We start from the raw sequence: 23336 nt of genomic DNA, 5'->3' as shown, positions 1-23336 counted from the left end.
CTCCGGCAGCGAGTTCCAGGCACCCACGACCATCTGTGCAAAAAAACTCGCCTCCAACATCTCCTCTAAACCTTGCCCAACGCACCTTAAACCTATGCCCCCAGTAATTGACCCCTCTACCCTGGGAAAAAGTCTCTGACTGTCCACCCTGTCTATGCCCCTCATAATTTTGGAGACCTCCATCAGGTCGCCCCTCAACCTCCGTCGTTCCAAAGAGAACAAATCGAGTTTAGTCACCCTCTCCTCAAGGCTAATGTCCTCTGTACCAGCCTACAGCCTCCCATATATCGACCAATTAATAACGAGTTACAGTATTATGTGTATAATCCGACAGCAAGAACGGTATACTGCAGAGATCAGGAAGGATGGAACAGAAAAGTTATGTCAAGGGGACTTACCACAGAAGACCTTTTAGGAGGGAGTCAACAAATTGATTCTGCAAAACTACTGGCATTACCGAATATTACCCCCCAAAGCTAAAAGCTGGCAAATTGGTCTGGACTTGCAGAAGGCTTTTGGCAAGAGATTATTGAGTTAAATTCAAGGTAATGGGGTTATGCGTAATGTATTGACGTGATAGAGAATTGGTTGGCAGACAGGAAGCAGATCACTGGAATAAACGGGTTCTTTTCTGAGTCGCGTGCAGTGACGTGGCACAATGGTCCAGTGCTGTGGCCCCAGCTGTTAACAATATACATCAATGATTTGGATGACGGGATTGTAGCTAATATCTTCAAATTTCCATTCGACATTAAGGTGCAAGTATGCTGCAAAGAGGCTGCAGTGTGATTTCGACAGGCTGGCTGAGTGGGTACATACTTATCAAATGCGATATAATGTGGGTAAGTGTGACGTTATCCACTTTGGTGGGAAAAACAGGAAGGCAGACTATTATCTGTATGGTGGCAGTTTCGGAAAAGGGGCATTGCAACGAGACTTGGGTGTCATGGTGGAATAGTCGCTGTTGGTTGGCAGGCAGTTACAGTCGGCATGCTGCCTTCATAGCGAGAGGATTTTAGCCTAAGAGTAAGGATGTCTTGCTGCAGTTATACAGGGCCTTGGTGAAGTCACACCATGGGTATCGTGTGCAGTTTTGGTTTCCTTGATTGAGGAAGGACATTCTTGTTATTGAGGGTGTCCAGCAAAGTTTCACCAGACTAATTCCCTGGATGGCTGGACTGACATATGAAGAAAGACTGGATCGACTGGGCTTACACTCAACAGAGTTTAGAATAATGAACGGACATCTCATAGACACATATCAAATCCTGATAGGGCTGGACAGGCTCGATGCGGGAAGAAAGTTTCCGATGTTGAAGACGTCCAAAACTCGTGGTCACGGCCTAAGAATACGGGGTAAGGCATTCAGGACTGAGATGAGGAATAACTGCTTGCCTCAGAGTTGTGAACTTGTGGAATTATCTATCACAGAAAGTTGTTGGGACACGTTCGTTGCATATATTCCAAAGGGAGCTGGACAAGGTCATTGGAGCTAAAGGATTAAGGGATATGGAGAGAAAGCGGGAGCGGGATACTAAAGTTGTATGATCAGTCATGCTCATATTGAATCATGGTGCAGTCTCGAGAGGCCGAATGGCCTACTCATGCATCTATTTTCTGCGTCTAAAAGATTTGTATTCTTTCTTTTCATAAGTTTATTTTTTGCTTCTAAACGATTTGTGTTCTTTTAAAAATAAATTTAGTGTACCCAATTCATTTTTGTTTCCAATTAAGGGGCAATTTAGCGTGTTCAATTCACTTACTTGCACATCTTTGGGTTGTGGGGGCGAACCCAAGCAAACACGGGGACAATGTGCAAACTCACGCCGACAGTGACCCAGAGCCGGGATCGAACCTGACACCTCGGCGTCGTGAGGCAGCAGGGCTAACCCACTGCGCACCGTGCTAAGATTTAGTCTGCTTCGCAAGTCTAAATTCGGCTGTCCGTGTTTTCACCTCAAGACACTTACCTCATGCTCAAAGAAGCAGGATTGTGCATTACAATCAACAACCCTAAAGCAGAAATATGACACCCTCCACGGCATGGTTCCCCATTCCGATTATAGCGTATCGAGCCAATCGCCAAATTCAAGCTCTTATGTGATTATCTAAACGCCATCCATTGAACTCTGACAAAGTTTGCAACAGATAAGAGGACCAGGTGGTTCTCGGAAACAGACCTTTCCGCCGATCAGAATCCAGCTACCTGAAATTGACAAATCTGTAAATTGAATTTCCTTCAGGGTGAGACGTCCCGTCCCCATTAGGAACAGGCACACTCACCAGTATCGGACGAAGTTTAATAGAATCAGTGAATCTCAACAGTGCAGGAGGAGGCCATTCGGCCCTTCCTGTCTGCACCGGCCTTCCGAAAGAACACACTAGCTAGACCCACTCTCCCACCCTGTCCCCGTTACTCCAGTCAACCTACACATCATTGAGGGGCAGATTAGCATCGCCAATTGAACTAACCTGCGCATCATTGGACTGTGGGAGGAAACAGACCAGCCCAGAGGAAACCCACGGAGACACGGAGAGAAAGTGGAAAATCCTCACAGACAGTCATAGAATCATAGAAGTTTTACAGTGCAGAAGGAGGCCATCCCGCCCATCGAGTCTGCACCGGGTCTTGGAAAGAGCACCCCACCCAAGGTCAACACCCCACCCTATCCCCATAACCCAGTAACCCCAACCCAGTAACCCCACCGAACACTAAGGGCAATTTTGGACTAAGGGCAATTTATCATGGCCAATCCACCTAACCTGCACATCTTTGGACTGTGGGAGGAAACCCACGCACACACGGGGAGGACGTGCAGACTCCGCACAGACAGTGACCAAAGCCGGGAATCGAACCTGGGACCCTGGAGCTGTGAAGCAATTGTGCTATCCACAATGCTACCGTGCTGCCCTCACCAGAGGTCGGAATTTACTCGGGTCCCTGTTGCTGTGTGGCATCATTGCAAAACACTGCAGATTTAACCGCAATGCTGTGAATCTGGAGGCACGTGGAAGCCAGATCAGGGAAGGATGACAGAATTCCCTCCGGAAAGGCGATGAGAGATCCAGATGGGTATTTACGGCAATCAATAATGCTTCATGGTCATCATTACACTTTTAATTCCTGATTTTTACTGAATACAAATTCCAAAATCTGCCTCAGGTTTTTCGAACCCAGACTCCCAGAGCCCTACGCTAGGACTCTGGATTATTAGGCTAGTGGCAATACCGCTACAACAGTAGCTCCCCAAAGCTAAGAAATCCGCCCATTCCTGCGATGAGTCTCCCATATTGATAGAATGCCTACATTGGTATTCAAACTCCATCAGGTGTAGTTTTCCTCTCTGTGATTAAAAGTCCTTCATGGTCTGACACTCCAACTTACACTCCGCTCCACATCATCAGAGCACAGTAACATTCATACCCCCGGACGATAGAATGCTCCTTTATTTGCTTTGTTTGGTCCTGAAGCCGCACTGTAACCATCCACTGTTTGTTGATGTACCATTGTCAATTTTCTCAGTTGATTGATGTTTTGTCTACTGTGAATGTACTGCGTACGTTCCCTTGGCCGCAGAAAAAATACTTTTTACTGTACTTCGGTACATGTGACATTAAACCAATCAATTAATCAATCAAATCCTCAGCGTTTATACCACCTCCGCGCTTACACAGAGAATCCTTTGGTTTGAAACCCATTCGGGAATCAAGCATTTTCCTGGCGCCTGTGACAAGATACCTAAGCATGACGGAACGTCAAGATATGACCACCCACGTGACTATCTCACTGGCTTTAACAGACGTTCTTAAGGACCAGTGCACGGATGTGCACACATGCAGGAAGAGATCGCGCTCAAGGACGTATCACCCTAAATGATCTGGAAACATCTAATTTTCGCCTCATACAATGAATTCCCGCTGAGAATCGGAACAACATCGGGAGAAGACCACCACCCCGCAGAATTATTACGTTAAGTAGACTTCAGGGAGAGTATCCTTGCTGAGTTCACCCACAGCACTGCTCTGACCTCCCCAGGATCAGTATCCCCTCAGAATCCTTCCAGGGACATGATCACAACTTCGTTGGGAATAGTATGCCTTACCACCCATTATCAGACCTCTTGCAATATCTGACCCCTCTCAACATAAATTCATCTCGCCACGGTTATTCTTCACTCCCGCAGCCCATGCACTCCACAGGATCAGACCCCACCTGAACATTAGATGCTTTAACCTGGATCCGAAACACCATGAACATCATACGTTTCTTAGAAATTAAAAACGGCAGGATTAGACTCCACTCGCTATCGGTAACCCACTCCAGGTATAGCTCATACTATGATAGAGGCCATCACATGGATTTTGCGATCTTTCGGCTTTAGTGCACATTTACTGGATCAGGTACAATCTTATGATCCAAATTTATCACGACTGGACTGCCCATCAGGATCCCTTAGATATGTGTTCCTCTTCATTGCATCAGAGCTGCTTCCCCGGGATCTAACGACACTTATTGTCAGAATGCCATGCAGCCATTTGACCTCCCTCATTGATCTGATCCGTCTGAGGGTCAGACGTCAGCTCAGGGTCCGACTCCACCGTCCATATGAGAATACATCCCAGGAACCCACCACACTCATTGAGTATCACCAATTTCCCTGAGCACGGTCGAAAGGAGTCATCGCGCGGGGGAAAGGAGGGGGGGTGGGGGGGGTGGTGGAGGGTTGGACCACACTGCCAACTAATAGAGAATAACTTCCATCCAAAAACGTAAGCATATTTTGCCCAGGTGTTTGTAAATTGCTCAGAAAGGGAAATAACTGCGATTTTGATTTACTCAATCCAAAGTATCATTACTATATAATGAGGTATTCTCATCTTATGAATAATCATACACACGTTATTAAACGATTGACTGACGATATAACATTCCCAAAGAACTGTACACGAGTCAATGCTCTATGGCGTCGTCAGCACATATGCGAAAAACAGGGTCTTCATCAAGCAACTTTACCTGTATTGTTGCATGACTGTTATATATTGGAAAATGTCTGAGCACGACAGGCGCTCATCGGTTTAACTGTGTAAAAGTCATTTTGTAATTCAAGCGTAACAGACTCATGACTAATCACAGAACAAGTGTAATTAGGGACAGCAAGTTGGTTGGACACCGCCCCCCCCCCGCCCCACCCCCGCGCGCAAGAAAAAAGGGAGTAGGTGTAAATGAGGTTCATTCAAATAGGTGTTCCTTTAGCCTCAACACTGCGATCACCGCGTTTCAGATTTGCATAAAAGGTAAAGGGAGTGGACGAATAAAGGAAATTTTACATAAATGCAGACAAAGTGAGAATACAGTGACGGGAGTAAAGATGCCACAGCGGAGATGAACACAAATAATGATGATGAATATCCGTATACACTGGGCTTTGACATCCTAAATTAATTTCACGGTAAGTGAGTGACAGGTGTAATATTTTGTTGGGAGCAATACTTAAACAGAATAAGTTTTGGAATGAATGTGTCTGCACAATGTCACGAGGTTTTCATGCTCAGGGGAGAGACTCAGAAAACATTGAAAGCAAATATAGAGAACCATAAAAGTCCAAGTAAAGGAAAATAGTTAATTTCTAGTGGATTTAGAGAAACAAAAACTATCAAAAAAGGCACGATAACTTAAAGAATGCTGTCGGTTTGCATCAATGTCGGGAAGGAGCCATAACTGATGCAGTAGTTTCATAGAAGGCACAGATATATCGAGACATTTCACGTTCTATGCTGGGGGTTACCATTGATCTGGGGGTTACCATTGATCAGAAACTGAGCTGGACTAGCCACATTAATACTGTGGCTACCATGGCAGGTCAAAGGCTTGGAATCCTACCGGGTGTACCTCGCCTCCTGACACCCCCCCCCTACCCCCCCCCCCCCCCAACGCCTGTCCTCCAGCTACAACGCACAAGTTACAAGTGTAATGGAATACTCTCAACAGGCCTGGATTATTCCAGCTCTAGAAACACTCAAGAAGCTCGACACCATCAAGGGAAAAGCAATCCGCGAGATTGCTTCTCCTACCGCAAACATTCGAACTCTTCACCTCCGCGGAACAGTGGCAGCTGTCCAATTCACTCACCAATCTTGGAGGTTCCCCTTCATGCCTCTCACCACCCTGACTTGGAAATATATTGCCGCTCCTTCACTGTCGCTGAGGTAACATCCTGGATCTCGCACCATAATAGCACAGTGCGTGTGCCTAAACCTCAAGGATTGCAGAGATTCAAGAAGGCAACTCACCACCACCTTCTGAAGGGTAACGAAGAGTGGGCTATGAAATCTAGTCTACCCACCGATACACTCATCCCGTAATTACATTTTAAAAAGAAATATACTCATTAACCAAATTCGTCATCTGACATCATATATTTCCCCGTTTTACTCGGTTATATTGGTACAACATTGAAGCAACTCCATGTAATAGAGAGATTAAGCAACAATAAAACCTAACGGATTTATGTCAGTCAGTGACCTGCTCAGTAAATGTCCGCAAACAGATAGACCCATAACTTGGTGAAAATGCGCTACGTCATTGTCGTCTGACCAGTGACCTGCCTTCAGCACAATTCTACACTGGCATGTGCGAGCAGTAACACGTGGTATCCGGTGTCAGGGATTTCATCTTGATAAGTGACCCGCCCTCAGCACAATTCTAAACTGGCATGTGTTCACAGTAACACGTGGTGTCTGGTGTCAGGGATTTCACTTTGATAAGTGACCCGCCCTATGCACAATTCTACACTGGCATGTGCGCCCAGTAATACGTGGTCTCTGGTGTCAGAGATTTCACTCCCGACACTCACTGGGATTTTCGCCTGATTCCCAGTAATACCGTGCTTTAGAGAGTAGGATTTTCCTGCCAATCTCCCAGTAAATACAGTAACATAATGATTCAGGGAGCCTTTGAGTAAGATACGGGGTTCTTTAATGCTGAAGACACAGCTTCAAAGCACACGGATACGTCAAGAATTTTCACTGAAGCAAAAATATTTTACCGACCGGGTGTCTAGAAACAGTGCCGGAAAGATGTAACTGAATCTGACACAAAGTAAAAACACATGAAAATTCATGCATAGATTTACATAAAATCAATGGTTCTGGTCACTCCTCAGGTACACCAATTATGGCCAGAATTAGGTAGAATATTTTGGCGATCATTTCAAATGTTTCCTGCATTTCCCAGAGTGATGCAATTGATCCGGAATAAGGTAGATTAACTTGGAGCGTGGATTGGTATCTCGGACAACGATGCAGTGGGCATTACGGAGACATGGTAGGAAGAGGGACAGGAATGGTTGTTGGAGGTTCCGGGGTATAGATGTTTCAATAAGAACAGGGAAGGTGGTAAAAGAGGCGGAGGAGTGGCATTGTTAATCAAGGGTAGTTTACACGGATGCAGATAGGCAGTTCGAGGGGGATCTACCTACTGAGGTAATATGTGCTGAGGTTTGAAATAGGAAAGGAGCGGTCACGTTGTTAGGAGTTTACTATAGGCCCCCAAATAGTAATAGAGATGTGGAGGAAGAAATTGCAAAACAGATTATGGATAGGTGTGGAGGTCACAGAGTAGCTGTCATGGGTGACTTTAACTTTCCAAATATTGATTGGAACCTCTATACGTCGAACAGTTCGGATGGGGCAGTTTTTCTACAGTGTGTGCAGGAGAGATTCCTGACACAATATGTTGATAGGCCGACAAGAAATGGAGCCACATTGGATTTGGAACTGGGTAATGAACCGGGCCAAGTGTTAGATTTGTTTGTGGGAGAGCACTTTGGACATAGTGACCACAATTCGGTGTCTTTCACTATTGCAATGGAGAGGGATAGGGCCATGCGGCAGGGCAAGGTTTATAATTGGGGGGAGGGGTAATTATGATGCGATTAGGCAAGAATTAGGGAGCATAAGATGGGAACAGAAATTGTTAGGGAAAGGCACAAATGAAAAGTGGAGGTTGTTCAAGGATCAAATACTGCGTGTTCTTGATAGGTATGTCCCTGTCAGGCAGGGAGGAAATGGTCGTGTGAGGGGACCATAGTTCACAAAATAAGTTGAATGTCTTGTCAAGAGAAAAAAGGAAGCGTATGTAAGGATGAGAAAACAAGTTTCAGTTAGGTAGCTTGAAGGTTACAAGGTAGCAAGTAATGAGCTTAAAAAAGTGCGTAGGAGAGCTAGGAGGGTGCATGAGAAGTTCTTGGTGGGTCGAATCAAGGAAAACCCCAAGGCTTTTTACTCTTATGTGAGAAATAAAAGAATGACTAGGGTGAGGTTATGGCCGGTCAAGGACATTAATGGGAACTTGTGCGTGGAGTCAGAAGAGATAGGAGAGGCGTTGAATGAATACTTTTCTTCAGTGTTCTCCAAGGAAGGGGCTATGTTTTTGAGGGTGAGAGTGTGATACAAGCGGGTAGGCTTGTGGAGGTAGATGTTATGAGGAAGGATGTATTAGCAATGTTGAAAAACCTTCGGGCCGCCAAGTCCCCTGGGACAGATGGGATATATCTTAGGATTCTTTGGGTGGCAAGGGATGAGATTGCAGAGCCGTTGGCTTTTTTCTTTGGGACTTCATTGTCCAGGGGGATATTGCCAGAGGACTGGAGAGTGGCGAATGTTGTTCCTATGTTCAAGAAAGTGAATAGCAATGGTGCGGTGGGGGTGGGGGTGGCAGTCACCTCAAAGCGTCGGCGTTCATGATCTGAGTGCCTGTGCAAAGCTCAAAGGCATGATCGTATTCTGCGAGCAGGAGGTTCTATCACGGCATCTGTGTGTGTGTGTGTGGGGAGGGGGGGGGGAGGGGTGGAGGAGAGGAGGGGGGGGGGGGAAGAGGGGGGAGAGAGTGTTTGTGTGGTTGTAAGTGTGGATGAGTGTGTTACAGATCATGACATGTGTGTGGATGTGTTCGGGTGCAAATGTGTGTGTTTGTGTTTTTGTTTCTGGCTCTCTGTGTGTCTGTGAATGCACTAGTGTCGCTGTGTCTGTGGGAGTGTGTGCATTTGTGTCTCTGTGTGTCTGTGAGTGTGTATTTGCGCCTCTGTGTCTGTGAGTTTGTATTTGTATCGCTGTCTCTGTGAGTGTGATTGTGTGGCTGTATATTTGTGGGCCTGCGTGTGCAAGTGTGTATGTTTGTGTGTGAGGGTGTGTGTGCATGTGTCTGTGGTCTGTGTGTGTGAGGTTGTATGTGCGGTCTTGTGTGTCTGTGGGTGTGCATGGGTACATATATCTGAGGGTGTGTGTGTGGTGGCGGTGGGTGTTTGTCTGTGGGTGGGTGAGATATGTATTTCGGTTTATGTGTAGAAGTTAATGTGTGCGTGAGTTTGTGGGTATGTGTGTGTGAAGGCATGCCTGTTTGTGGGCGAGTGTGTGTTTGTGTGAGGGTGTGTGCGAGTGTTTGTGTGTGGGTGTCTGTGAGGTCGGGTGTGTGTGGGAGTGTGTACCTGTGCGTGCGGTTGTGTGCGTTAATGTGTGTGTAGGTCTGCCATGCAAGTGTCGCCCCCTCCCCAGCCCGGTGTTCCGCTGCCTACACCCCCTCCCCGCCTGCCCTGTCAGTGCCGAGCACCTCCACAGCCCGTGCCCGCTGCTACCCCCGCAGACTGCCCTGCCATTGACGTCCCCCTGCCCAGCCCGGCCTGCTGCTGGATACCTCATCCCACCCCACAGCCTGCCCCGCCAGTGTCGCACCCCTCCCCAGCCCGTACAGCCGTAGCCTATCCCCCTCACCCGCAGCCTGCCCTGCCAGTGCCGAGCCCCTCCCCAGCCCGTAACCGCTGCTATCCCCGCAGACTGCCCTGCCATTGACGTCCCCCTGCCCGGCCTGCCGCTGCCTACCCCCCCCCCACCCCGCAGCCTGCCCTGCCAGAGTCGCCCCCTCGTCACCCCGCCCTGCCGCTGCATACGCCCCCCGCACCCTGACCTGCCAGTGTCGCCACCCTCACCAGCCCGCACTGCCGCTGCCTTAACACCCCAACAGCCTGCCCTGCCAGTGTCGCGCCCCTCCCCAGCCCGCACTGCCGCGCTCTTAACCCCCCGTACCCTGCCCTGCCAGTGCCGCCCCCTCCCCAGCCCGCACTGCCGCTGCCTTAACCCCCCCCCACACAACCTGTCCTGCAGTGCCGCCCCCTCCCCAGCCCGCACTGCCGCTGCCTTAACCCCCACAGCCTGCCCTGCCAGTGCCGCCCCCTCCCCAGCACGCACTGCCGCAGCCTACAGCCCCCACAGCCTGCCCTGCCAGTGTCGCCCCCTCCCCAACCCGTACTGTCGTAGTCTATCTCCCTCACCCGCAGCCTGCACTGCCAGTGCAGAGCCCCTCGTCTCCCCGCCCTGCCGCTGCATACGCCCCCGCACCCTGACCTGTCAGTGTCGCCACCCTCCCCAGCAACACCTGCCGTAGCCTACCCCCATCCCCCAGGCGCAGCCTGACCTGCCAGTGTCGCCCACCTCCCAGCCCACCCTGTCGCTGCCTACCCCCTCCCAGCTTTGCCTGCCAGTGATGCCCCCGCCACCCCGCATTGCCGCTACCTACCCCCGAATCCTGCCCTGCCACTAACCCCCTCCCTAGCCCCCTTTGCCACTGCCTTCCCCGCAGCCTCCACACCCGCAGCACCACTCACAAGCAAGCCCTGCCATTGCGCTCACTCCAGCCTTTCCTGTCTGTGCCCCATCAGCCAACTCTGCCCGTGTCCCACACACCCAACACTCCTTGTGCCCCCTCCAGTTAGACCAGCCAGTGCCCTCCAGTTCTCAGTCCGAGTTCCACCCCCCCCCCCCCCACCCAGCCAACCCTGCCAGTGAGACCGCCAGACAGTCTAGCCAGTGCTTAGGGTCGGTGCTACCACCCCAGCCAACCCCGCCTCCGCCTCACCAACCAGCCCTTCCAGTAACCCGTACCCAGCCCGGGAAGTGACCTCGACAGCCAGCCGTGCCAGGACCGATGCCCCCAACCAGCCGTGACAGTGCCTCCTGGCACTCACCACCGTCAGCCGTGCCATTGCCCCCTACAGCCACTGCCTCCACCACCACCAAATATGCCAGTGCCCCCTACCAGTGTCCGACATGCAGCGCTGGTAGTGCCCCTCCCCAGCGAGCCCTACCAGTGCCCCCCTCAGCCAGCCCTGTCATGTAACCCCACCAGGCAGCCATGCTAGTGCACCACCCCCAGCAGCTCTGCAACTGACCCCCTCCCGCCCCCACACCTCCCCCACTCCAAGCACCAACCCTATGGTCGTGCTTCTGCACGCCACAAGTCCTGCCTGTCTGAATTAGGAGTCTATGATTGGCTGAGGGGCTGTCATTCTGAAACCAAAGTCTCTGATTGGCTGAACGTTCTTGCAGTCAGTGTTCCGAGTTCCCTGACTGGCTGTGAATCAGCTATGTGCTCCGTATTGACTGCATGGGAGTCAGGCAGTAGGAACGACCTCTGATTGGCTGAGGCGATTTGCAACCTTCAGCTGGAGCTCCTAGTTTGCTGAGTGACTGTCAGTTTTGTTCATTGTTCAATTTATGATTGTTTTAAAAAATAAATTTAGAGCACCTAATACATTTTTTCCAGTTAAGGGGCAACTTAGCTTGGCCAATCCCCCTAACCTGCACATCTTTTGGGTTGTGGGGACGAAACACCCGCAGCACGGGGTGAGTGTGCAAACTCCACAAGGACAGTGACCCTGAGCCCGGATCGAACCTGGGACCTCGGCGCCGTAAGGCATTAGGGCTGCCCGATTAATTTAATAATTGATGTAACCGGATATTTTACGGCGATCTTGATTTGTTCCCTGAACCTGGACTGAGTCACCACATAAATAAATGTGTTTGTGCAGCAATTTAAATCCAGCAGCATAAATCCGACTTGTTGGAAAGTATATTGAGGAAGGGTGAGGGAATATAATCCTCTCACTTCAATATAGAAAAATTTAATCACAGCCACGGTCCAGAGGAGAATGAAAGCTCCGGAGATGCTGAAGAGTAAAATCATTGACTTCCTTCTGCTCTCCATCTCTGGGTCTTTGCGATTGTCTCCCTGACTCTGAGCCCTCAGTGCCTTCCGGACTCGACTGGTGAGTAAAATGTGTCTGACTGTCAGAGCGTTGATCAACAGGATTGAGAAGAATGGGAAAAATGGAGTTAAAACCCGATTAAACCAGTTGTATACAAACCACCCGGGGTCAGTGAGGACGCTCTTCTTTACCTGACACTCCCACTGGACATTGTCTATTATCTCCCTTTGTTCATAAACATAGTACCAGGGAATATTTTTCATACAGAGCAGGAAGCCGGTTGTTGACAGAATCGCAGCCGCGGTTTTCCCGGTGCAATATTTCGTTTTCAGTTTCTGGCAGCTAATGGCCACAAATCGATCAAAGGAGAAAGTGAGGGTGAACCAGACAGAACAGTCCGCGGCTGCATACAGAAGGGCAATGTTGATACGACACACAGGGGTGAGGTCCAGGAAATTCTGGGGGAAGTAATAATAATTCATCTTCTCCAGTATGGGGCGAGTGATAATATACATCAGATCCGCTGTTGCCATGGCCACCAGGTAGCGAGTTGTGCAGGTAGAGAGGCCACACTTCCCCCGACACAGAATCGCAATTCCGAGTAAATTAACTATCAGAGAGAGAAGGGAGAAAAGCCGGGAAATTACTCATTAAATATTCTCAATGTCTAAACCAGGACCGGATTCCAGCAGAAAAGTATTGGGCAGTGGGTGGGGGGCAGTGCGTTAGAGCAGTGGGTCCAGGGATTGACATTGCAGTCAGGCAAACAGCAAATGTAACCCAAGTACTTAAGACGAGGGATGGGGGAAAGGGTGAATTGCAGCCCTGTCAGTTTGATGGCAGTGGGAGGAAATGTTCAGAATTTAGTTACCTTTGGGAAAGATTATATTTCTTGTTGAGTCTGATTGATAGGATTCGCTCAGACCTGCCTGGTTTTCCAAATCGGAGACCAACATGTCCGAGATTATCATCCTCACTCTCAGTCAGTGGTCCACGCTCCGGTTTGGATTCTTCCCTAGACAGGATTTCTGATGCCGTTCGACACCCTGCCCGGATTATTGGAATCCTCCATGTTCAGAGGAAAAATATGACAAAAACAGGGCCTCCCCCAGTTCATAATCATGGGACGAATAGAGCTTGATTAGGCTCAGAACATATCCAGGTCAGACCCTTCCCAGGTTCAATCATTCGTAAGGCACCCTCTCACTAGAATTCGCCAATGCCACGTCCCGAACATCCCAACATCCCACTATTCCCAGGAATTCGATCTCTTCCGGTTTAGAAAATAATTCCTGGCAAGCGAATCTCAGCAATATCCCGTCTCGGCCTTGGATATTCCCCAAGATCCATTGCCAGGATTAGACTCTCACCAGATTCGGACCTTTTGCAATTGATTAAAAAGATGGGATATTCCAAAAATAAAGGCGTCAAGATGGAGGAGAAAGTTCCCTGTCTAAAGTTGTTGAATTTGTAGTTGCTCCATGAGGACTGTAACATACTAAGCGGTAGATGCGATGCTGTTCCTCCAGTTTACGTAGGGCTTCACCGGATCCTTGCAAAAGGCCAAAGACAGTAATGTGGGCATGAGAGCAAGGTGCCGAGTTAAAATAGTAAGCACGAGGAAGGCTGGGGTCATGTCTGTGGGCTCAGTGAAAGTGCTCCCCAAAGAGATCACCTAGTCTTGCGCTTGGGCGCCATTATTGAGAGGAGACTGAATTGGGAACAGCGAATGCAGTAGACCAAAGTGAAGGACACTGCTTTACTATAAAGGAGAGTTTGCTGCCTAGAACCATGAGGCGGTCAAGGGGCAGCTGTTGCTCCGTGATTGCAAAGGAAGGTGCTGTGGAAAGGGGAAGGGGTGTTGGTGTGATGGAGAAGTGGACAAGGGTGTCACGGATGAGGCGGTACCTGAGGAATGCAAAACATACGAGCATTGTCGGAGCTGCTGCTGTGTTTCCTGATGACATCATGCTGGAGTTGCCAGAAATTGTGGAGGACGATTCTTTGAATGCGGAGGCCGGTGGTGTAGAAAGTGAGAATAGGGGACACTATCATCTTACCGGGAGGGGAGGTGGTGAGGGCAAAGGTACTAGAAATGAATTGCACATGAATAAAAGCCCCGTCTCCAAAGGGTCCGAATCTGGACAGAGTCCCATGTCCACCAAACATGATGGGGCAACACCGGTTAAGGAAAAGGCAAACATGCCAAAGGGCCATTTTCGAAGATGGAATCATCAGAACATAGGCGACGGAGACTGAAAAATGGCAGATTGGGGTTCGGCCATCAGAGGAAGCACGGTGTGAAAATCTTTACACTAGGTAGCTGTGATTTGGTGGACTTCTAATGAATATAGGTGGTCAGTCTATCGCTGGAAATGGAGATTGACGGGTAAAGGAAGGGAAGGAAAGTATAGATGAATTTATTAAAGGCGAGATAAGGGTAAAAATTGGAATCAAAATCGATTCAAGAAGTGAGACAAGTTAAATGTGAAATTATTGCGTGACAGAAAAAGTTCAGAAATCGGAGGAAGAAGTCGGTGGTCGGGGATTGTCTGGCCCTGCGGTCAAGGAGGAAGCCGAGAGCGCTCACACCCTCCTGTTGGGGAAGGGATGTGCGGAGGGATTGGACATCCACAGTAAAGAGTAGGTGGTTAGAACCAGGGAAATGGACCTTCTTTATATCAATAAAACAGCATAAGAGGAATCAGGAATGTCGGTGGGACGGCAGAGGACACGGGCATCAAGATAGGAAGAAATAAGTTTGTTGCGGCTGGATCAGGCTGAAATAAGGGGACAACTGGGACAGTCCTCTTGTGGATTTTGGGAAGGAGGTAGAAGCGGGAAATTGATGCAGGTAGTGTAGACTATGATGTCTGAGGCAAGGGATGGAATATCTCCAGAGTCACTGAAATCTGTGAAAGTCCTGGAAACAATAACAGGATGACTGGTGGAGGGGTCGTGGTCGAGGGGGAGTTGCAGGATGTGAATAAGAATTAGCATAGAGCCTCTGTGTGGAAGATATCAGGACACCAGACATTAATGGCACCACTTCTGTGAGCATCTTAGATAACCACGTCATGGTTAGATCTCGAGAGAGGAGTGGTGCACGTTCAGAGCGGGAGGCAAGATGGAGTGTGTGAGAGGGGCAGAGAAATTGCGATGGTCGATGTCGCACTGACAGATTTCAATGAAAAGATTAAGAGCAGATACGAGGCCAGCGGGTGGAGTGCGGGTATAGGGCGCTTACTGGAGGTGGATGGATTTCAACCACAAATATTCTTCAAATAGACAGAGTGAAACAGCAGAGACACTATTAACTATTCACTCATTATGATCAAAATATTGCAAAAGAATTGACAGGCAGCAGTCAGATTCTGGAATACTTGATTGCAAACAGAAAATTAAACAATACCAGAAAACAATCTCCCAGTAACAACGTCAATAGTAGGGATTATTGAATTAAAATTATGAGAAAAAATAATCCAGTAACACAGACGGTAACAAAGAGTCAGCTCGTATTTCAAAGTTAGAATAATTCCTGATGTGTTTGAATTCTTTCAAAAACTATCAGAAATTAAAGTTTTGGTTACTATGAAATATGTTAAACAATTTGGTTTCCTAAAGGACTTCAGTAAGATCCTACATAGCCAACTCAGGAGTAATGTGAAAGCAAGTGGAGTTAGAGGACACAGCAGCAGAATGGACAGCAAGCTGGAGACACACACAACAATCATGAAATCATGAAGAGCAGTTAAAGGGTTGTGTTTGATTGTTGCAAGGTGGGAAGTGATGTTGCACAAGGATCTGCACTGGTAATACTCTCCTTCATCATTGACATCAACCATATGTAACCGGGAAGCAGAATGATAAGTGCAGAATTTACAATCAAAACCAAATTGAGAGTGACAGTGAATTCAGAGGAAGAGTACAGTCAACTATAGTCACATATTCATCATCAATTATACACTTGCAAAGTGAGTATTTCAGTGGGAAATTAGTTTCTGGACAGCTCAGTGTTCACTGCTGCATTTTTATCAGAACAATAAATCTTCCGATCACTCCTTGGAAAATAAAGTCGAAATGGACTGGAAGGGTTTCTGGGTTCAGCTGGAAAGATTCACAAATCGTTTGAAGCTGCAACACAGTTTAAAAACAACCATGACACTTGAACAAACATTGGAGCTGATTTCATGATTAATCGAAATGAGAAAAATGTCATAAAATCTATTAGGATACTGTGCTGGGTGGTTTTACTGAATATCAGGGTGGAGGTGTCATCTCTTTGTGGTGGAGAAGATTAACACAGAGGCAGCGGGACATTTCACTTCACACAATAAATATCAAACATCTTAAAAACTGAGCCAAACGCTTCCTGTTTTCAATCTGATCCAAAAGTAAAACAGACAGAGATATCACCAATAGAATTCAGTATTTAAAATAGAACCAACTTACTTCTGTCTCGTTCCTGACTCACAAACAATACAATTCTACACGGACAGATAGTCCCGGTAATAAATGGATAATTGGATCAGATATTCCACTCTAGAGAGAGACCACATCCAGTACAATGTTATACTGACAGATACTTCCAGTAATCCAGGTTCACTGCTGTTAGATATTCCATTCTGTTTGGAGAACAACATTAAGTAACAATCCAGCATTGACAAAACCTTCCTGTAATCTTGCCCACTGCTGTCAGATATTGCACTCTGGTTAGTTATCCACGCTCAGTGTGATTACATTCTTAATCGCACTATACCTTCGTTCAGAGATATTGCCTTCATTGATATCCAATTTGATATTTAAAAAGGTTCCACTCAAAATAAAATTTCACTCATCAGATATCCCGTGACTGATAAACAGAGGATTATTTTCACTTGATGCAAGGGATTCTAACCATAGACAAGTTGAAATAAATTTGACTTCAGTGAATAATAATGTTGATCAGGTGCCTGTATGTCAGTGAGCATTAAACATTTTCAGTCGCAGTTTATAAATCAGAGAGTCACTCACACACACATTTACAACTTCCATGGTGATAGTCACTTACCAGGAACACCAACAATAGCAAGGATTGGGTAGAATATTTTCTCAGCAATATTAATTGGAGGCTGCATGTTCATTGTGAAGTGATGTGTCCCTTCGTACTGCTGGCAGTCTCTCCGTCTTGAACACTGAGTTAATATATCCCCAAATCCTTTAATTTATACCGGGAGGAATCACCTCAGAGATATTGAGGTTGCAACATCGTTCAGCATATTTTTCCAAAAATTGAACAAACAGATTACGACATTTGGTTAAGTGAAAGAAAATATGTGTATTTGAGTGAATGACCACTTTCCAAATAAATGGTTTATGTTGATCACATTAATCAGCTGACAAGAACAGAATAGATGCTGTCCACTCAAATATCATCAATCCCATCTCCAGATATCAGATGATTTCAGTGATATCCGGCACTCGACTGTGACCATTCAGTGATTCAGTTCCAATTGTCAGTGTATTTCGCTGGGTGGTTCCACTGAACTCTGGGATATAACTGTCTCTTTAATTGTGACCATTCGGTGATTCAGCTCCAATTGTCAGCGCATTTCGCTGGGTGGTTGCACTGAACTCTGGGGTGCAGCTGTCCCTTTAACTGTGACCATTCAGAGATGCAGTTCCTATTGTCAGTGCGTTTCTCTGGGTGGTTCCACTGCATTCTGGGGTATAGCTGCCTCTGTAACTGTGACCATTCAGTGATGCAGTTCCAATTGTCAGTGTATTTCTCTGGGTGGTTCCACTGCACTCTGGGATGTAGCTGTCTCTGTAACTGTGACCATTCAGGGATTTAGTTCCAACCGTTGGTGTGTTTCGCTGGGTGGTTCCACTGCACTCTGGGGTGCAGCTGCATCTGTAACTGTGACCATTCAGTGACGCAGTTCCAATTGTCAGTGTATTTCTCTGGGTGGGTCCACTGCACTCTGGGATGTAGCTGCCTTTTTAACTGTGACCATTCAGGGATTTAGTACCAGCTGTCGGTGTGTTTCGCTGGGTGGTTCCACTGCACTCTGGGTTGGAGCTGCCTTTTTAACTTTGGCCATCAATTCTGTGATTTAAGTTCGTTCCTGGTGAACAGAAATAACAAATATCAATGCGTGCTCATTCCAAAGTAACTTATTCACAACCTAAATTGATGCTTCTACTCAATCTAAGAAAACATTTTGAAGCATTGGAACACCACCGAAAACTCGGACCCTGCAGCAGATACAAACACATGACCTCATCGAGCAGCAGAAATATATCTAGCCGACAAAACGATTCCCCGTCTCTACCTGGTACTGGACCGCACTTGATACACACGCATACTGGGAGAACCAGCTTGTCAAGGAGCGGAAGCGACAGAGAGAGAGCTGGTCTGTGAGATGTGCCGATATAAGATTGGGTGTGAGAAGAACAGGAAAGGGGGAAAGCAAAAGAGGGGAGGTAGAAAGACAGTGAGCGTGAAATTGGGGAAAGAGAAAGAGAGTGCGGGTGAGAGGGGGTAATAGAAAAAGAGGGTTAGTGAGAAAGAGTATCAGTCAGAAAGGCGGTGAAAGTTGAAAAGGATGAGAGTGAAAGTGAGTGATAGCGATTACCCCATCTCTGGATCTGTAAAGATTTAATCACCTGCTAATGCTCGTATTCCAAGCATTGTCTGGCATCTTTGAATCTGTCTATATATATATGTTGCTGGAACATACCTCTTCATTCACCTGAGGAAGGAGCAGCGCTCTGAAAGCTAGTGACATCGAAACAAACCTGTTGGACTTTAACCTGGTGTTGTAAGGCTTCTTACTGTGCTTACCCCAGTCCAACGCCGGCAGCTCCACATCACGTCTGAGAGAAAGGCAAGGGGACAGAAGGGAGTCAGAGCGGGCGAGTGACCGAGGGAGGCAGATGGTGTAAGAAGGATAGCTTTTGAACGCTGACATAATTTTAGAGAAACATGACCTCTGTTATGAATATCCCGAGAAAGAGAGAGAGAGAGAGCGCGGGAGCGTGAGAGGAAGGGAGTGTGAAAGAGAGAGTTTGAACATAAGAACATAAGAACTAGGAACAGGAGTAGGTCATCTGGCGCCTCGAGCCTGCTCCATCATTCAATAAGATCATGGCTGGTCTTTGTGGACTCAGCTCCACTCTCCGGCCGGAACACCATATCCCCGAATCCCTTTATTCTTTAGAAAGGTATCTATCTTCTTCTTAAAGACGTTTAAAGAAGGAGCCTCAACTGCTTCACTGGGCAAGGAATTCCAGAGATTCACAACCCTTTAGGTGAAGAAGTTCATGTGATAGAGCGAGTGAGTGTGAGAGAGAGTGTGTGTGAACGATGATGAGAGAGGTGTGTGAGACAGGGAGCCGGTGCGTGAGAGGGAGAGAAACTGAGGGAGGGAGAGACTGAGAAATGGGGAGAGTATGATCGAGAGAGAATATGAGAGAGTGGGGAAATGTGAGTTAGAAAGAGAATGAGAGACAATACGCCAGAGAGTGTGATAAAAGAGTGAGAGTATGTGTGAAAGACCGTGTATGAGACATGTGTGAGACCGTGTGTGACAGCCGGTATAGGGGAGCATCTGTGAGAGCATGTGTGAGAGTAGGTGAGAGCATGCATGAAAGCGTGCATAAGAGCGTGTGTGGGAGCTTGTGTGTGACAATATGTGTGAGAGCGTGCGAGAGTGGGTGAGAGAGCATGCATACGAGCGTGCATGGGAGCGCGTGTGAGAGCGTGTGTGGGAGCATATTAAACACACCAAACCCCTCCTGAACCTGCGTTCCCTCCTGCTCCCACACCACCTTGTTCACTGGAATGCCTCACCCAATTCTTGGAGTGAAAATCCCACGAGTCTCCAACTCCCCCCAGAGACACTGAGACTCCTGACCCGCACCCCCCCCCCCCCCCCCCGCCCACACTCCCTCCAAAATAGACCCCAACCCTTGAGTAACCATACCTCAAGTGTATTCTGGGGGTGTAATAATGAAGGACAAATGTTATGGGCCAGGGTTTAGAAAACTCCAAAGTATATCATGGAGTTCATGCGACCTAAAAGTGTTGATTGATTTTGGTTACTTTGACCACAAGTGCCTGCCTTTCAGGTTTTATTCAGCAGTGGTCTCGCTTTTCAACAAAAAACAAGCTTTATTCTACAAACTTAGTTAACATTTGTATAACCACACACATGCAAGAATTTTTACCAACTACAAACATAAATATCCCTACCGTAATCTATTCCTAACCCTTAATGAATTCCCTCTTAACTGTTCCAATTTAATAACAAATCCCATGAACCCAAACCCCCTTTTCAAAGTTGCGGCCCAGCACATGGCATTCTTACAATCTTTACGACTTGGTATGGATGCTCTTGTTTCCTTTCCAAAACAGCAGGTTTGAATTCCTTCCACAAAACATTTAGCTCTTTTAAGTTATCAAGTAATCTCAAAACAGCTTTTAATTTTTAAAAAATATATATGTTTTATTCTCCTTCTTTTTCAAATTTTCTCCCAAATTTACACCCACCAACAATAAACAATAATCCGTAACAAATATGTCAATCCGCATATCAATAAAAACGATCCCATCCTCCCATCAAACCCCAAACAGTAGCCCGCATGTTCACAGAAACAAATGACAAAAAGGAATCAGGAATCACACATAGTCGCCATTAACACACACAGCCCCCCACCCCCCCCCACTCCCACCCCCAAACCTCCCATCCACCCACCCCAGCTAATGTCCGATGTTATCCAGTTCTTGAAAGTTCATGAAGTATAATGCCCATGAATTGTAGAATTCCTCCATCTTTCCCCTCAATTCAAACTTAACCTTCTCATGAGTGAAGAATTCCAACAGGTCCCCCCGCCACAGGGCACAGGGTGGCGAGGTTTCTCTCCAACCCAACAGAATCCGCCTCCGGGCGATTAACGAGGCGAAGGTGACAACATCTGCCTCCGCACCCGTTTCCAACCCTGGCTGGTCTGACACCCCGAATATGGCCCACCGAGGGCCCGGGTCCAGTTTCACGTGCACCACTTCAGAAATTACCCTAAAAATCTCCGTCCAGTAATCCTCTAGCTTTGGACAGGGCCAAAACATATGAACGTGATTAGCGGCCCGACCCCGCAACGCTCACACACAACGTCTGCTCGTTCAAAGAATCGGCGCATCCTCGCCTTCGTGAGGTGCGGTCTTCACCTTCAGCTGTATCAGCCCCAACCTCGCGCACGAGGTGGAGGCGTTCACTCGCCGGAGCACCTCACACCAGAACCCCTCCTCCATATTGTCTCCCAACTCTTCCTCCCACTTTGCTTTGATCCCTCAGTCCCTCAGGCCCCAAAGGCCGAAGGAACTCGGAAAGAAAGAACAACGGGGAAACCGCCGAAAAAGTCCGAAACATCGCGCACCAGCGGGAGCCTCTTCTCGACGCAGCCACCCCGCTCGCGAGCGCCATCAGAAGGACAGAATCTCACCGGAAGTTCACAATCAAATCAGCTTTTAAAATGAAGATAGAGAGACACTTCTTTCAACCTCTGCAGTACTAAACCAGTTCAAACTCAAAGCGAAAGTAAAACTCAGAGCCACAGCCCAGCTCCACCCACACAATGACATCGCTGAAGCCATGTGATAGGACAAAAACATTTCTTAAAGGGACACTCCCATGAGACAAAGACACATTGACGTGACAGGGTTGAAATTGATTTATATACCATATTTATTTTGATGTTATCGTTACTATGATATAAACTACCAATGCCCTAATAAATTGTTTTTTAAAAATTTTTAATATTTTTCTCTCAGCTCTTGTATGGGGATTTCTCGTTGAGTAAAGATTCTCTTTGCGTCGTCCGAGCGTCAAAATCACCTCTCCTTGGGGAGAGAAAGAGCAACCTGGAAATTGATGAAAGCAAAACATTATTGAAATATAAAGACACAGCAAGATACCAAGAATACTCCCACTTCGATAGTCACAATCTCAGTTTTATAAAATCCATTTTATATACACGTCCAAACAATGGACCAATTTAATTGTTGAAAACACATCAAATCACACTGTGGATGGGGGACTGGATGGAGGGATGGTGGGGAATGGAGGGAGGTACTGGGGAATGGAGGGAGCGAGTGGCGAGTGTAGGGAGGTAAGTACACCAGAGGATTGGCAGTGAGTACTGACTGGAGACTCACTCTCAGGGCCTGTGTCTCTTCCTCTTTTGTTTAATCACCAACTCCGACTGCCTCATTGGGAATAAAGGCACAGACACTAATGAACCCCCCTCGCAATCACTGTCCAACTCACCGATTCTACCTGCACTTCAGGATTGGTATTTACCCTCCCCCTCCCATTTACTGTCCAACTCACCCGCTCTACCTGCTTACTCTAGTATTGGTGTTAATCCTTCCCCCCTCCGATTTACTGTCCAACTCACTCAACTACATGTCCACTCCAGGATTGCTGCTTAACCTCCGCCTCCCAGTCACTTCCCAACTCACCAACTCTACCTGCTCACTCCAGGACTGCTGTTTAACCTCCGCCTTCCATTCACTGCCCACCCACCACCCTACCTGCTCACTCCAGGACTGGTGTTTAACCTCCTCCTCCCATTGACTGCCCACCCACCCACCCTACCTGCACACTCCAGGACTGGTGCTTCATCTCCCCCCTCCCATTCACTGCCCACCCACCCACCCTACCTGCTCACTCCAGGACTGGTGTTTAACCTCCGCCTCCCATTCACTGCCCACCCACCCACCCTACCTGCTCACTCCACTTTAACATATCAACAACAACAAGGCAACAATAACATTGTGTCAATATAACAAAACGTTTTTACTATCATGCAAACATTTCAAAGATAAAGGGAAATTGCAAATGCACGAGTGATAATTTACCAAAATTCACTAGACACTGGGGTGGTCCCGGCGGATTGGAAATTAGCAAACGTGACACCACTGTTTGAAAAAGGAGGTAGACAGAAAGTGGATAATTATAGGCCAGTGAGCCTAACTTCGGTAGTAGGGAAGATGCTGGAATCTATCATCAAGGAAGAAATAGCGAGGCATCTGGATGGAAATTGTCCCATTGGACAGACGCAGCATGGGTTCATAAAGGGCAGGTCGTGCCTAACTAATTTAGTGGAATTTTTTGAGGACATTAACAGTGCGGTAGATAACGGGGAGCCAATGGATGTGGTATATCTGGATTTCCAGAAAGCCTTTGACAAGGTGCCACACAAAAGGTTGTTGCATAAGATAAAGATGCATGGGATTAAGGGGAAAGTAGGAGCATG

This window comes from Scyliorhinus torazame, chromosome 23, assembly GCF_047496885.1.
Source record: "Scyliorhinus torazame isolate Kashiwa2021f chromosome 23, sScyTor2.1, whole genome shotgun sequence".
Lineage (NCBI taxonomy): Eukaryota > Metazoa > Chordata > Chondrichthyes > Carcharhiniformes > Scyliorhinidae > Scyliorhinus > Scyliorhinus torazame.
Note: the sequence above shows the minus strand (reverse complement) of the source record.